Source organism: Impatiens glandulifera, chromosome 7 (genome assembly GCF_907164915.1).
Source record: "Impatiens glandulifera chromosome 7, dImpGla2.1, whole genome shotgun sequence".
NCBI lineage: Eukaryota > Viridiplantae > Streptophyta > Magnoliopsida > Ericales > Balsaminaceae > Impatiens > Impatiens glandulifera.
This window is the reverse complement of record NC_061868.1, coordinates 5,089,397-5,101,531: the sequence shown is the minus strand read 5'-3', so window position 1 is coordinate 5,101,531 and position 12,135 is coordinate 5,089,397.

Genomic DNA, 12,135 nt, shown 5'->3' with positions numbered 1-12,135 from the left:
CCGTACACAAATTTACACTGGTGAAAAAGGGGTCAAAACCGAGAGTAAAAACTCTCGGTTTTGACCCTATAACTTTCGGTATAGACATATTACCGAAGGTTTTGGTAACTCTCGTCATCCCTCGGTATTGACTCTTTCGTTAAAAACAATTGGGCATTTACCGAGAGATATCGTAGAGTTTTCGGTTTAGATACCCTAGAGTAAAACCGAAAGGTAATTGAAAAACTTTCGGTTTTTCCATAAAGAGGAAAACCGAGAGTTTTACAAATAACTCTCGGTTTTACACCTTAGGGAAGAACCGAAAGTCTTCTATTAACTTTCGGTTTTTCTTCAAATGGAAAAACCGAGAGTTATTAGAAAACTTTCAGTTTTTCCACAAAGAGGAAAACCGAAAGTTTTCATATAACTTTCGGTTTTTCCACAAAAAGAAAAACCGAAAGTTTTCATATAACTCTTGGTTTTTCCATTTGAAGAAAAACCGAAAGTTTTTCAATTACCTTTCGATTTTTCTTCAAATGGAAAAACCGAGAGTTATATGAAAACTCTCGGTTATACTCCTATGGTGAAAACTGAGAGTTTTCTAATTAACTCTCGGTTTTCTTCAAATGGAAAAACCGAAAGTTTTACATAACTCTCGGTTTTTCCATTTGAAAAAAAACGAGAGATTTCAATATTACTTTCGGTTTTTTCCCGTAAAATTTTAAAAATGTGCTAATTATTTTGCTCGCAACCAAAACCTGTTCAGTCAAACCAATATATCAATAATAAAAGAAATGACACATACATTAAACGATCACATTAAATGATCATTATCATTACAAAATTCGCAACCAAACTAATAATCCGAACAATCTGTTATAAATTCAAATTGACACAACTACTAATGAAAACATGTTTTGAATCGAAACAATCTTAGCTTGTGGGGGGAGGAGGTGGTTGTTGCCTCATAAACAATTCGATTTTCTCCATTCTTGCGTTCATCTCAAACTTCTCTCTCTCCATTCTCGCATTTGTTTCTTCTTTTTCCGCTTGCATTTGTTGAATTGTGCGCATTCTTTCTTCGTCCCTCTTCTACAGTTCCTCCAGGTTGAGCTTCATTATTTGATTCTCTTCTAACAATCGCTCATTGTTTCGTTGTGAACTATTTCCACTTCGACGATTCTCACGAAAGTGTGTGGGTCGGACGCCTGATCCCATTCCGAACACTACCCCGTGTTTTTGTTGTCCGAACACCCTTTCCATCAATTCAAAATCAGATATTCTAGGTTCGTTACTAACAACCTCCTCCATATCAACCTGCACAATTGAAATAAAGTATCATTTCTATAATAAAAAACTAGGCATATGCAATTCACTTACAATTTTCTCTTGCACGTGTTCGTCCGGGACGGGTGTTGGGTTTTCTTTTGTCGGTTTTGGGGTACGGGTCCTCTTGAATACTTCAATGACAGACGGTGCCCGTCCCATTTCAATCGTCTATTGAAATAAATGATTTATATAATTAATAACAATCTTTAGATTAAGTTATTACAAATAATGTACTTACCAACTCTTCTTCAATTTGTGCAAACGGTTTACTTCTCGTACGATGTGGAAATTTCAGCTTCTTCCTGTTAATAATATTTGTACGACTGTTTTTCTGTATTTGAAATAAAAAATGAAGTTAGATTAATTAATATCAACTTTTATTTGAATTATGAAACCGTATCTTAAATTTTTCTGTGAAGAAATGGTTGCGACACACAAACTCCCAATCATCTCGATCGTAGTCTGGTGGAGGATTAGCCAGTACCGTCGCCTTGTCTCCTTTGTGGACGCGAATATATGCCTTGTTCAAATCTGACCGCCATCTATCCCATATCTGATTGGCGTATCCCAATCCGGTCTTTCGAAAAGACTCAATATCACCATTAGTAGCTTCGAATGGATCCTGAAAAAAATAACATCCAAATGTTAAAAATAATTATTTAATGACGTAATGTATAATCAAGTAATAAGTATTACCTTGATAGCAGTCCAAAGTAAATCTAATTGGTCTGCACTTAATGCCTTCAACTTTAGAAGACGGTGTGAGACGGTTGCGGGGTCCTGGATAATCGACCCACATGTCTAGACCATCGTGTTCTTCCCACGTCTGTACCGCTTGGCTTCCCATCCTTCTCTCTAAACGTAAGAGGAATCCTTGTCCCCGCTACCCTCTTAGACAACGCAATATTCTTGTTCTTCCCCCGTCTCTTGCGGGTAGAAAATTCATCAAAATTATCAAAATCATAATTAGATATGTGAATCAATTGAAACAATAACTAATTTATAAACGAGTTACCTGTCGATGATGGGTCGGGAGTACTGGAACCGTGCTCCTCCTCGTCATCCTCCTCGATAGGCTCCTCGAGACCCTCGTCTTCAGCCTCATCGTCATCCACCATATCAGCAAACGTTCTCTCTATAAACTCTTTGAGCTCCGTAGCCTCAACATCCTCATCTGTTGGGGGAGCAGTAGCTATCGGGACCACAACAATAGGTGGTTGGTCTCTAGAAGACGATCCTCAGAGCCTTAAAGTCTCTAATTGGGCAAGTAGGTTTTGGTAGCTTTTATACAATTTCTTGGGTGTTTTCATCATACTCTTCCAAGTTGTTTTAGGACCTTCAGACATTCTTAATGCACAACATTAATAAAAATGAGTGAATAATTGAAATAAAGTAGTAATAAGAATGAATATAAAGTAAAAAACATAAATCTACCTAATTAATTAATCTGAACTATATGTTTGTAAACCGCGGTTTTATTTTTGTCACAATTTTCCAACCGGGTTGGGCTGACATATCAGGGGCGTAGAATACTTGTTTCGCTTGACTCGCCAATATATACGGGTCTTGACTTTGGGTTTTCAAAATTCGGTTTACATTTATACTTACAAAGCCATATTTATCCACTTTCACTCCTAGTTCCCCCGAGTGTGTATCAAACCACTTACACTTGAATAAAACAACTCGTTTGTGAGAAAAGTATTGTACTTCGATTATATCCGTTAAAACTCCGTAGTATGACATAGTTTCAGACCCGTTGTACCCTCAACAACCACCCCACTATTTTGAGTGGTCAAACCTTCGTCGTGTTTTTCTATACAGAATTTGTATCCGTTTACTTTACACCAAACATACATAGACGAGTACATACTTGGACCTTCTCCTAAGATCTTGAGGTCTCTTGATATGTCGTTAAATTCTGCTAAATGGGCGACCTATGTATGTATCCGAAATGAAGTTATTAAAATGAATAAAAAGAGTTAGGATATATGGTTTATAATTTACTCACTCGATGCTTGAAATAGGCGGCAAACGTTTCTCCACTGAACTCGTTGTTTTTGCAATACTGCATATAATCTCTGCAAATAGATCGAATATTAAATAGCACACTCTTTAATGCTAATTAGTAACAGCAACATAGAATCTTACATGTAAAAAGGTTCTGCTTCGGGATAATTTTTCAAAATGTAAGAATGAGTTGTCACTCGATCGATATAATCCAAGTTGTATATTTTTCCGTTAGATAGGTCTTCCAACGATGCAAATATTGAAATGCCCGAGATTTCAGGTTGTGCATTTTCTTGCTCTTCTTCCTCCATATACCTAGCACATAAACTAATACTCTCATTAACAAGATAGCTCTCGCTTATAGAGGCTTCGGGGTGGTTATTATTCCACAAATATCTTTTCATTGTACCCATGTAATGTTCAAACGGATACATCAATCGATACTGAACAGGTCCTCCAAGCAAAGCCTCAAATGACAAGTGAACCGGGAGATGCATCATGATGTCGAAGATTGACGGCGGAAAAATCATTTAAGCAGACGCAACAACATATCGAACGAAGAATTTGTCCATTGACATACATTTTTTATGTGAAATAGTTTCAGTAGTGCTGATGATTTCATTATTCGAGCACCTTCATACAATGGCCGTTTACAATCATCAAGCAATTTATAAAATCTATGCGCATCTTCGACTGGTTCATCGTTGTTCAGGACATCATTAACGTTGGAGAACATGTCGTTTATAAATTCGTGCATATAACGTTCTTCATTGACCTCTTCATTAACTGTATTATTCATCTCCGGTCTCACATCGTTGAATTCCGGCACGGCATCCTCCGACTGATCATCGTCGTCATCATCATCATCATCGAAGTCATCGACATCGTCATTAACCACCTGAGTAGTACGTCTCTTTTCTCCATGAAAATACCAATACTCATAATGAACATTTATTCCATAAATAATGAGGTGAGTCTTCACTTCGTCTATTTCCATAAACGGCGTGTTCAAGCATTTTACGCAAGGACATTTCACGGTTTGTCGGGATGTACTCCTAACAGCATACTCGAGGAATTTGTCAACACCTTCCTCGTAATTTGGATGATCTCGACGTAAGGTCATCCATCTTTTATCGGGTATTTCCATATTTCTAATAAAATGGAAAAGCACTCGCATTATTATTTACTTAAATTTGTCTAAATTAATTAGGCTTACATAATTGTAACATAATCGCTACCTAATCTATCATTATTCAAACGAAATTCAACATAAATCTAACATTTTCTAACTAAAATTCAACCTAAACAAACTATAATAAAACCTAACATAAATCAAACTTAAATATAGCATACATATAATCTAACATTATTTCATTAATACACATTTCAAATCAATCAATTTTAATCCAACATAATTTTATTCATACACATTTCAAACCTAATCTAACCTAAAATCAAATCTAATTCAAAACAAATCTAATTCAACATTATTTCATTCATACACATTTCAAACATAAATCAAACCTAATCTAACATAAATCAAACATCTTCTAACATAAATCAACCCAAACATAAATCAAACTTAAATCTAACATTAAAATCTAACATAAATCTAACATGAAATTACTAACCTAACCATATAATAAAACAACAATAACTAACCTTGCACAAAAAGAGCGACGAAGAAGAGCGGCTGTAGGTAGATTGAACAATAATAAACCCTATTAATCAAACAATAAAGTATGAATCAAAAACCAAATCCAACAATTCATACAAAATTCAGTCCAATTCATACAAATTACAAACAAATCCAATTCAATTCTAACATAAATCAATACTAACCTAAAATCCAATTCATACAGATTCCAAAAAAAAATCCAATTCATACAAATTTCAAAAAAATCCAATTCAATTCTAACCTAAATCAATACTAACCTAAAATCCAATTCAATCCAATTCATACTAATTCCAATAAAATCCAATTCAATTCTAATTTCAATCCAATTCAATTCTAATTTCAATCCAATTCATACAAATTCCAAAAAAATCCAATTCAATTATAAATTCAATCCAATTCATACAAATTCCAAAAAAATCAAATTCATACAAATTCCAAAAAAATCGAATTCAATTCTAACCTAAATCAATACTAACCTAAAATCCAATTCAATTCTAAATTCAATCAAATTCATACAAATTCCAAAAAAATCCAAATCAATTCTAATTTTAATCAAATTCATACAAATTCCAAAAAAATCCAATTCTAAATTCAATCCAATTCATACAAATTCCTAAAATCAAATACAATTCAATTCTAAATCAAATCTCTAACATAAATCAAATTCAATTCATACCTAAATCACTTCTAACATAAATCAATTCATACAAAATCCTAAAATCTAACTAATCTAACCTAAAATCAATCTGACCTAAAAAATGAAACTAATATATATAACTTAAAATAAAAAACTAACCTTCAAATGTCGCCGGTGGCAGTCTTCAAACAGCGGCGGAGGAGGTTTCTTCAATCGGCGGCGCGGCGGAGGAGGTTGCTTCAATCGGGCGGTCTTCAATCTGCGGGATGCTCGTCGTCTTCGGCTGGAAAGTGGGCGGTCTTCAATCGGGAGGCTCGTCTTCGGATGGAGAGCGGACGATCTTCAATCGGGAGGCTCCTCTTCGGATGGAGAGCGGACGATCTTCAATCGGAAGGCTTCATCGGCTGGAAAGGGCTGCGCGAAAGAGGCGGCGCGGAAGAAGAAGCGGAGAGAGAGAGCGATGAGAGAAAAGAAACGGGGAAGAAAGAAAGAAGGGTTTTTTTAATTAAATAGGTGATTCCCGAGAGTTATATCAAAACTCTCGGTTTTTATTTAATTAATTACGAGAGTTATATCAAAACTCTCGGTTTTTATTTAATTTAAATTCCGAGAGTTATATGAAAACTCTCGGTTTTTATTTAATTTAAATTCCGAGAGTTATATGAAAACTCTCGGTTTTTGATTGTTTAAATTCCGAGAGTTTTCAAATAACTATCGGTTTTGATTATTTTTTGACATTTATACAATTATATTTAAATAAACAAAACCGAGAGGTTTTGGTGTATCTGTCGGTTTTTATGCATATTTCCGAAAGTTATATATTTAACTTTCGGTTTTAGAACATGCCAAATTGTTGAATTATGTGGTTTCTCACCTTCTAATAACGTTAAACAACATTAATTTAACACATTTGATATCCTTAAAACATTTCCCAATCCATATGATCAAACATTACACAAATACATAGGATAATACTACATAAACATTCATATACACTTCTCTATATGATCAAACACATTCATGAACATTTTAACATTAAACACAATATAAAATTTTAAAATAAAACACACACTTGATAATATTAGTTAGGAGTCTATATTGGAAGGTAGAAAACCAATTAATTTAACAATTTGTGAAATAGTAATTCCGAGAGTATATAGTAAAACTTTTGGTTTTTATGGGTATTTCCGAAAGTTTTACTCTAAACTTTCGGTATTACCATTTCACAAATTGTTAAATTAATTGATTTTTAATCTTCTAATGACCTTGAACCAAATTAATTTAACACATTTGATAATCTTAAAACATTACATAATCCATATGATCAAACTTTATACACATTCATGTGATCATCAAACACAAACATATATATACACTTCTTTATAAAATCAAACACAATCATAAACATTTTAACATTAAACACAATCTTAATTTTTAAAAAACAACACACACTTGATTAGATTAGTTAAGAATCTAGATTGGAATGTATCAAACCAATTAATTTTCCAAATTATGATTTGGTAACACCGAAAGTTAATAGTATAACTTTCGGGTTTTATGGGTTTCACCGAAAGTTTTAAGAAAACCTCTCGGTCCTGACCTTAAACAGAATGTTTTTAGGAAGGGTCAAAACCGAAGGTTTTCAAATAAACCTTCGGTTTTTACCCCTTCCCAACACTTAGAATTTTTTTGGGTTTTTTAACCAAGGGTCAAAACCGAAGGTTTATTTGAAAACCTTCGGTTTTTACCCTTCCTCATACTTAGAAAATTTTCAGATTTTTTTAACCAAGGTTCAAAACCGAAGGTTTTCAAATAAACCTTCGGTTTTTACCCATTCCCAACACTTAGAATTTTTTGGGTTTTTTAACCAAGGGTCAAAACCGAAGGTTTATTTGAAAACCTTCGGTTTTTACCCTTCCCCATACTTAGAAAATTTTTAGATTTTTTTAACCAAGGGTCAAAACCGAAGGTTTATTTGAAAACCTTTGGTTTTTACCCTTCCCCATACTTAGAAAATTTGCAGATTTTTTTAACCAAGGGTCAAAACCGAAGGTTTATTTGAAAACCTTCGGTTTTTACCCTTCCCCATACTTAGAAAATTTTCAGATTTTTTTAACCAATGGTCAAAATCGAAGGTTTATTTGAAAACCTTCGGTTTTTACCCTTCCCCATATTTAGAAAATTTTCAGATTTTTTTAACCAAGGGTCAAAACCGAAGGTTTATTTGAAAACCTTCGGTTTTTACCCTTCCCCATACTTAGAAAATTTTCAGATTTTTTTAACCAAGGGTCAAAACCGAAGGTTTATTTGAAAACCTTCGGTTTTACCCTTCCCCATACTTAGAAAATTTTCAGATTTTTTTAACCAAGGGTCAAAACCGAAGGTTTATTTAAAAACCTTCGGTTTTGGCTATGCTGTTTTTTTTAAAAAAAAGTGAAAAGCAAACAAAAATAAAATAATTCATGAACAACCTATTAAAACCAAACCAAAGATAATAATAATAATTCATAATTATTAAAACAAAACACATAAAAATGTCATCGTTCGTACGGAAAACAAAACACATAATTAATCAGACAATATAATCTAGAAATTATTAGATGGGGGAGGGGGTGGTTGATTCAGTCGACTCCTCAACAATACAAGTTCCTGTTCGAGATTCTCTAATTTCTGGGTCATTTCAGCCATGTTCGCTTTAATTTCACTCAGCAATCGGCCTCTTTCTGCATCTCTCAATCGGATCATTTGCTCCATTTCCAGCGTCATCTGTCTCACCTCTTCCTCATGTGCCGCAATTTATGTTTGTGCTAGCAAATTCTGGTAACACCGAGACAGTTTCTCCGGTGTACGCCGAAGACTATTCCATGAATCACCCATCTTAAATGCATTTCAGATATATGTATATATATATATTAATCAAACAAAATAACCGTAACCTAAATCTAATATAACTTCAATCAAACAAAATAACAAATCTAACAAAATCATATATATTTAACAAACTAACCTAAATCTAATCTAAACAATAACGTATAGGCAAATCTAAATCAATGAAACAAACAAATAATTTAAATTAGCCTAAATCTAGATAATATATATAAACTACATTATAAGAAATCTAAATCTAATAATAAACAACAAAAAAAACAAATGAAACAAACCTGAACGCGAGAAGAGAAGAAGAGAAGCGGCGGTGGAGGAGACGTCAGCTGCAGCGCGGAAAAGAGAAAAAGGAGATAGTGGAATGAAAAAGAGAAGGGTTAGGGTTTGTATTTATAGAGGTAGATATCGAAGGTTTTCATATTACTTTCGGTTTTCATATTAGTCAAAACCGAAGGTTTATTAAAAACCCTTCGGAAATAAACATTACCAAACTTAGAATTATTTTTAATTGAGTCAAAACCAAAGGTTTTTTGGAAAACCTTCGCAAAAGAGAATTTTAAAAAAGGTAAAACCGAAGGTTATTCAAAGAACCTTCACAATTAAAAATCTTCGAGATTGCAAAATCGAAGGTTTTTGGAAAAACCTTCGCAATTAACCCACATCCAACACTTAGAATTATTTTTGGTTTTTTGGGAAGGTAAAAACCGAAAGTTCTACAAAGAACTTTCGGTAATAATTAGTAAAACCGAAGGTTTTACACCCCTCTCGGAATCTATTTTTAATACCGAAAGATTTATTCCTCTCGGGAGTATTTAGGAGAGTTTTATAAAACCTTCAGAAAAAACCGTCGGTAAAGGTCGATTTTTTACTAGTGTTATGTAATTATGAAGTTTTTTGAAAAATGAAAATGAAATATATATTTATTCAAATTTTCTCAATTTACGTATTTTTTTAATCAACCAAATCAACTTCAACAAACTAAAATGCGTAAATCTCAAAAATATTACTCAATTTAAAAATAATACGTGCAAAACATTTGTAAATATAATTTTATTTAAAAACGTGACAAATTAATTAGAAAAACGAAAATATTACGTTAAAATAAGATGACGGACGTTTTGTTCATGACACAATTCAAAGTACGAATCTCATATGATGAAAACGACCTAAGTCACGCCTCAAATAGTAATTCGACAATTTATCACATGTTTAAATTAATAAAAAAAAAATAAATTTTAGTTTACAACTTATGTAGTTTGCTTCAATTTAAATACTTTTAGAATAAAATAAGAACTTTATTCTCTCATAAAATACTATCATTTTGTTACAATTTTTTTATATTTGTAATTAAGAAAATAAATATCAAATTTATTGATTTTTTTTTCATTTTCTTATGTTGATCACTCATTCACTTGGAAACTCCACAATCTTCAAACTTTACTTATCTATTTAATAATTCAATTTAAAACTTGCATTTTAATCCTTAAAACTACTCATTTCAAAACCTAAATAATATATCTCACGTAAAATGAGAGGTATGAGTACATTTAAGAAGAGAATAAACAACTTTGTTATTTAAAAGACTAACATCTTAAATAGTTTTCATCTTTAATAAGCTACAAGAAACATAATACATTCAATGATTAATTTGTAGAACATGTCAATACTGTCTTTGTTCCAACTAGGTTAGTTTATTTTTGTTGAAGGATGGAATTGATTTATTATTAATATTTTATGCCATCTATTTTATGCCTTAGGCCAGGTCAATCATGTAAAATTATACTGTCATATTTCATAATTGAGTTGAACTAAATATATGTGAATCCGTTATTTGGGGAATTATTTTGGGTCCCTAACCCAAGACATCCATTGCTTGAACTAAATCTGGACGATAGACAATCTTAGACAAGACAATTAAAAAAATATTGATTAAATTTTTATGTGATTCACCTTCTTGGCCTTTCTTTGTTTGTTTTAACAAATAACTTCAATTGAATAGGGATGAATCTTAGTAACCCCATCTTCATGTCTTTAATGTTACTATCAAAATCTCGAGTTTAATTTTAAAATATTATGATTTTACGATTTCAAATGAGGTTATGGAGTCTGATTTTAAATAAACTCTTAAATTAGTAAATTCTTACGATTTTAAATTTACGATAATAAGATTTTACAATTTTACGAGTTTATAAATAATTTCGATTTTACGATTTTATAAGATTTTATGTTTAAAAAACAAATTTATATTTCAAAAATAAAAAATAAAGTTATTATTTTCTATTTTTTAAATTAATTAATTAATATAATTAATTTTGTAAGTATAATTTTTTTATAGTGTTATTTACTTATTATTATTATTTTTTAATTAATTTTATATTCAAATATATAAATTTTAAAATTGGTTAGGTATAAAATATTTAATTATATATATATATAAATAATAATAATAATAATATATATAAATATTATTTTTTCGAATTAAACTTTTACGATTTCAAGTAAAATCTAGATTTTACGAGTTTATCACTGACCAGCAATTTTACATAAACTCTCGATTTTGACAGTCTTGTTCCAATCTTGGGGACACTAATGGGTATATATAGGACTGCGTATGTAGGATGCTCCTAGCATGCAAGGTCCTCCTCAAAGCAATTCAAGTTGATTTAAGTTGATTTATTAACTTTTAATAGATATCATGAATTAGTTATATAATTTTTCATACCTACCTTAAACTTGTTGAACATTTATTTGTTATTAACGTTAACTTTTTTATAGTTAAATTTTAGGGGCAACTAATGGGTATGTATAGGATCTCGTGTGTATGATGCTCTTAGCATGCAAGGTCCTCCTTGTTGCAATTCAACTCCATTTATTAACTTTTAATAGACATCATTAATTAGTAATAACTTGTCATGTGTTAAACTCGTTGAACATTTATTTGTTATTAACGTTAACAATTTTTATACTTAAATATTTTCCATGTGTTTGATATAATTTTGTTTACTTTGGATGTTTATTAACATGGTACTTTTGTTCAAGCTTTAGAACAAATTTATAATCAGACCTACTCAAACAAATAACTTGACAAATGAATAGAGATAACTTAATAACAATAATACAGATTCTTATTATCATATGATTAATCATTTATTTATGTAGACTTGCAATATTTTACATTAACCTTAACATCATAAGGGATCGATGTTGTTATTTAAAATAAAAATACCATTAATAGTATTATACAATAATATTCTTATTATCCAATAAGTAGTTATAATATATATATATAGCTAATTGCAAGGTAAGGTTTCTCTTCTTCTATCAGGTTAAATAAGCCTTCAAAGTCTGCATCTTTTCTAATTGCTTGTCACTATCTCTCTATTTCTTTCTCTTCAAATGATGATACCCAACGGATGTGAAATTGGACCCATATAATAGCCTTCAAAAATGGATCCAAAACAATGGAAACCCAACTGGTTTTATGATCATTGATCACCAATTGGGTAAAAAAAGAGTGAAATGAACAGTTACCAAGTGTCTAATGGAAGAGGAAGAGGATGAAACAGAGAGAGGGAGATCAATGTTAGATCGATGCAAGCCAATAATGGCATGAAATTAGCTG